The sequence below is a fragment of the Arvicanthis niloticus genome, chromosome 20, assembly GCF_011762505.2.
Source record: "Arvicanthis niloticus isolate mArvNil1 chromosome 20, mArvNil1.pat.X, whole genome shotgun sequence".
Lineage (NCBI taxonomy): Eukaryota > Metazoa > Chordata > Mammalia > Rodentia > Muridae > Arvicanthis > Arvicanthis niloticus.
In genome coordinates this window covers 7,050,039-7,056,025 of record NC_047677.1, presented here as the reverse complement: position 1 = coordinate 7,056,025, position 5,987 = coordinate 7,050,039, and the positions used below count along the sequence as shown (strand labels likewise).

The 5,987-nt window shown below is 40.7% G+C and overlaps 1 pseudogene; it reads left to right on the top strand.

Annotated features, from left to right (window-relative positions):
* Positions 1 to 4,501: 4,501 nt before the first annotated feature.
* Positions 4,502 to 4,952, top strand: LOC117724631 (ferritin light chain 1-like; annotated as a pseudogene).
* Positions 4,953 to 5,987: the final 1,035 nt, after the last annotated feature.

Below are 5,987 nucleotides of genomic sequence, written 5' to 3'. Positions count from 1 at the left end.
CAGAGAAATCCTGTCTCAAAAAAACAAACAAAAAAATATTGTATAAAAGCAAAAAGGAGAAGGGGATATGGGATAGGGGTTTTCTAGGGAGGGGAAATGGAGAAAGGGGATGGCATCTGAAATGTAAATAAAATATCCAATTTAAAAATTAAGGTAAAAAAAAGAAATAATCTTCCTTTTACTTTACCCTTTTTTGGATTTCCTAGGATGTTTATACTGGGGACAATTATTCAGGCAAGGCTTTCTATTTAGATATTCTGGTTTATTTTAAGTGATGACTAAAACCAACAATAATAAAAAGCCAATCATTTATTCCAGGTACTGTTTTAGCATCAGCTAGACAATAATAGAAATATCTGTTTCATACACACCTGTGATGAAGAGCAGAGAGAGACCCAAAGTTCAAGTGATTGAGTTGTTAGAGAATAGGTGAAGGAGTAGAAAAAGAGCAAGACATGATAGAGAATTGATGAGTGACATACACAGGTGTTAAAATCTGTCTGGGATTCTCACTGTATGAAGAAATTCTTTGACTCAAGGCAAAAAGGAAGGAAAAAAAGAAGAAAGGAAGGAAAGAAGAGAGAAAGGGAGAGAGAGGGGGGGAGGGAGGGAGGGAAAAGGAGAGAATAAAAAAGAAAGTCTGAGAAGCTAAAGACAACATCAGAAATTAGAGCCAGAAATAATGAGTGAAAATAATCAAAATATATTAGAACTGACTGAAATATGTTTGTGACTGTACGTATAAATATGTTCATTTTAATTATTCCTAAATTGGAAGCATCTCATTAGGCCTTCACTTTTTGTATAATCATGAACAAATAAAAACCTAGGATCTTTTTTTATTTCTTTCCTAAATTTACGCTGTCATATAATAGGTTCATAATGGAGGAAAGCAGGGAGTGATATAATCTAGTCCTATGAGCCAGCTCTCCATGAAGGAATAACAAAACCAAGCCAGGTTCCAATGAATCAACAATAAAATTTAATTCATATTTTTCTACAAGGAAAAATTAATTGTTACTGCCTCGAAGACTAATATGAAGTCACTAAAACCAAAGGAATGAAAAAGGAAACTCTGTAGGGAATCAAAAATAAGAATAAGCACTGGTACTAAAGGCCCTTGAAGAACAGAATCACAGTCCCCAGTGGGTTCTTGTGTTATTGTAGGGTGAGAAACATTTTAAATTCCCAACCAAAGAGAAAATAGTCAGAGTAAAATATGATTTCAAGAGTACACTGAGCTGTAGCCTCAGGTATCACACTCACAAAAAGATGATATGGCAGTAAACTTGGTCTTGTTTTTCAGCTGACACTGAGACAGTGATGAGTGTCACTGACAATGAAAACACGGCCATTTCCAAGCATGTTCCTCTAGGCCCATTTTGACAACCTCCTTCAGGTCTCTGAACAATTTTACTGCTTCCTAGGATCTTTGAACTATGAATGTTGGAAGTATTCTTAGGTCAGGTTTATATTAACATTTCTGAATGATCCTAGGTAATAAAAGACAAGCCTAGTAGCCAATGACATTAGTGAAATTGTAGACAATCTTTTAAAATAAATATTACCTTCTTTGTGAGTATGTTTGTGCTAGATAGTTTTTGTCAACTTGACATAAACTATGTTTATGTTTATATCCTAAAGTCACTTAAGAAGGAACTCAATTGAGAAAAATGCCTCCATGAGATGAGGCTATAGGCAAGCCTGTGGCATTCTTAGTCATTCTGATGGGTGAGAACCCAGTTCATTGATGCTGGAACCATCTATGGGCTGGTGGTCCTAGGTTTTATAAAAAAAAAAAAAGCAGGCTGAGCAAGATATGGTGAGCAATCAACACAAAGCAGCACCTATATATGGACTCTGCATAAACTCATGCTTCCAGGTTCCTGCCCAGCTTGAGTTCCTATTCTGACTTCCTTTGATCATAAACAGTTATGTGGAAATGTAACCCAAATAAACCCTTTCTTCCCAAACTTGTTTTGGTCATGATGTTTTATCATAGCACTAATAATCCAAGGAAAGACCACATTTAAAACTAAAGATTCTTTATTTTACATAAGTTAAATGAGTAACTTCATTATAAAAGCAATGCACATGATAGGATATACTTCAATTATACCAAGCTGATTAACATACTGTCATTAAATTATACGAGTAGATTTGTGTAATGAATCATCAGAGTCCTTTGTGCAGCATCAGTATAGATTAAGTATTTCTCTACAGCATTCTGTGTAGTCATTATTTTGTTACAGGTTATTCTCTGTTGCTTCTTCCTTTTCCTCTTGTTTCCCAAAAAAACCAAATATAGCTTCCAGTCCAGGTTCCCTTCCTGCCTTTCAGGATCTCACAAAACGAAGTTGACTCTGGGAATTGGCCCATGTGATAGCAGAGCATTCTTTTATCAGAATTTACTTTTCATTTCTCATACACAGCTCAGCTACCTGTTCTTCACTTTCCTATGGCAACAGTCCATCCTCAAAAACCCATTCAGTAGGTCTTAAGTCAGTAGCATCTGTGACCTATTTTGTACAAAATGACATCCTAAGCATACAATATGATTGACTCATATGAAACCAACCATTGCCTCCATTACACATTGCCCTTCCTAAAGTTATTTGTAGAGAAACCCTATACATGTTAAGTAATTAATAGCCTTATTGGTATTTTACTGCATGACATTAAGTCAAATAGATTCAATATTCTATTTCTGAGCTTTGTGAGAGGGAAGACTACGTTTGTTATGAAAAATTATGCAAGTGAATATGACTTTAATTTCCTTGTTAGATGTAATTTGTTATAATTCTAAGCAATTACAAAGAAAATTATCTCCAGTACTTTTATATTAGTAAATTTAGAAAATCTAGGTTTGTAGAAAGCAAACAACTCTACCATCTCAGTCTGAAGATGTGCTTAAAAAACATTTACTACCCTGGAGTTTATATTCTACCTTGAATAATGAGGTAATGTCAAGCATAAAGGAATACATATTGAAAATAGAGCTTAATGGTTGGATCTAAAATTCCTATTCCCAGTAAGGTTAAACTAAATCATGTATGCCAAATCACATGTTTTACATCACACAGATAAGAAATCACATTTTGAGAAAAAGCAGGCTTAGGGACTGAAAAGGGAGTATGTGGTACAGGCTAATAAAGAATCTTAAAGAAGCTGTACCTTTGATTCATGAGGTCAAGGGGATGGGAGAGAATTAAGATGCCCATATTTAAGTGGAAACCTCAAGGTGAGAAACTTCTCAGAAGACCAAATTTCTTCTGCTTGCTTTCGTAAGACCCCCACGAAGGGAGGACCTCACCCAAGCCTCAGGAATTTGTGGCCACCCAATAACTCAGAAGACACCGAACTCGATATAATCAGCAAGAGGTATATTTCGATCAGCATGTTGAGGTCAAGACCCATAAACTACACAGGGGCAGTGGGGTCTGACCCGGGGCTTTGGAGGTAGAGGGGATATAAAGGCAAAACCCACAGCCCAGGGGAAAACCACAACCCAGGGGGAGTGAAAGGGGGCTATTGGAAAGTACTTGTGGAAAGTCCCAGCACATTATTCAGTTTATGACAGGGTTCAAGGAACAGTCATGGGGAACATTTTCTATAGGTTGTTTTCAAGAGCCTATTCGTATTCAACCATCTATCTTGTGGTCAGTCAAGTTCTTGAAACACAGAGCTCACGAACAAGCTGACCTGCACTCTTGGTTCCACTCAGCCTGCTAGGAGTTTTTGAAAATTTTTAACCCTTTCATTTTCTCTCTGAAAGGAATGACCCTTTCACAGGACAACTTCTGCCCTCAACTTTATAGAAAACTGCTATCTAGAAAATAACCCTGGACCTGTGCTTCACAGAGGGCACCTACAGAGTCCTGGGTGCATTTCATTCAATCTTCATGACCTCTTGTTGATTCTTGTTGAATCAGAGCTATTACCCCATTCTGCAGAATGGGTCAGGCTCCTGTACAAGACCACAACAAATAGGGCTGCACCAGGATGGATTGCCAACCTTCAAACTTCTCCTCCCATCCACTAGCTATTTAGATGGATCAGATTAAATATATGTGTTGTTTATTAAACAAATTGAAATGGCCAGAGAAATCGTGGAATTCTAGGAATCTGCCTGAGCAAAATGTAGTTAATATATCCTTATCTACTCAATCTAGTAATTTCGATTATAACAGAATTAGGATATTTACTAGAACTATTCTAAGAACACAACAAAAATACAGCCAAAACCATTGTATCCATCAAAGTCATGATAATTTTGAAGAATTAAACATTCATTCTAGGAGCAGCGCCTTGGAGGTCCGGTGGATCTGTGTCTTGCTTCAACAGTGTTTGGACGGAACAGACCCCGAGGACTCCAGCTTTGTTAGCTTCCAGCCGCCTCACAGTCTCTCCAGTCGCCGCCTCCGGATCCATCTCCTCACCGCCTTTGGCTCCTAGGACCAGCCAGCCCCGTCTTTGTGGTTAGCTCCAAACTCTGGATCAGCCATGACCTCTCAGATTTGTCAGAATTATTCCACCGAAGTGGAAGCTGCGGTGAACTGCCTGGTCAGCTTCTTCCTCAAACTGGTGGAGGAGAAGCACGAGGGTGCCGAGCATCTCCTCAAGTTGCACAACAATCGCGGGGGCCCTGCACTCTTCCAGGATGTGCAGAAGCCATCTCAAGATGAATGGGGTAAAACCCAAGAGGCCATGGAAGCTGCTTTGGCCCTGGACCTGGCCTTCTTGGATCTACATGCCCGGGGCTCTGCCCGTACAGACCCTCATCTCTGTGACTTCTTGGAAAGCCACTTTCTGGATAAGGAGGTGAAGCTCATCAAGAAGATAGGCAACCACCTGACCAACCTCCATAGGCTCCACAGCCAGCACAGACTGGCACGCCCCAGGCATCTCTGGGAGAGTATCTCTTTGAGCACCTCACGCTCAAGCACGACTAGGAGACCTCTGTGCCTTCAAAGGGCTCCCTCCTCTGCTCTGCACCAGCCCACCTCAGAACCTCCACCTGAATGAACCTCTCAAGCCACAAGGCAGCTTTGTAACCGCCCTGGAGCCTCTCCCAAGTCTTGGACCAAGTGAAAATAAAGCTTTTTGAAACAGCAAAGAAAAAAATCCATCCTATGGAACAAAGAAGCCGTTAGTCTGTTGGAGGCAGATGGGGGCCAGACACTGAGCTAACTGTTGCACGAGCCTCTAAGAGCAACCGTCAATCCTCTTCTCAGATGCCACTACATTCTGCATGTCAGCCTGAGGAGTTCATTCACTAGAGCAATCACGATGTCCAGTTGCACTAGTGTAGTGCTGAGATCCCCAGGAGCAGAGTGAGCATCGGAAACTATCCCCGTACTGACCGGGAACTCTACAAACCTCAGAATGACTCTGAGCTTGATTGTCACATTTTGATCCCCAGGAGCATAGTAAGCATTGCTCTCCAATGCTGACCAGGACACTGAACCCTCCAGGAGTGATCTGAGCTACTAACAAAGAAATTCCCCAGAGCAAAGTAAAGCTTGCTGTATGACATTGACTCCGACTTTGTATCCTTGGGAAAAGATCTGAGTTGCAAGGTCATGTTGTGATCTCAGGGGGCAAAGAAAACACTGGACTCCCACAGGCACTAACCCAGAACACTGTAACCTTCAGGAGAGATTCAAGTTGCTAAAGCGACATCTAACTAAATTAAAGAGATCTATGTGTCATGAGACTTCACTTCTTAAACAAAGGCCCTGCTAAGATTCCTTACAAGACCATCTTCTGCACCATCTTGAAGTCCTTGATTGGTACCATTCTCATCGCCGGGCTACCTTCTCCTGACAGGATACATCAACCACGTGGCAACCAGCAGGGCCATTGCTGTCCTGATTGAGGGCATCTTGGTGTTTGTACCCGGGTTTTACCACCTGATCATTATCTGCAGAGCCTGCAGCGGCAGCCAGAACTACTCTTACAGTGACCTGCCATACTGTGAGGACTAG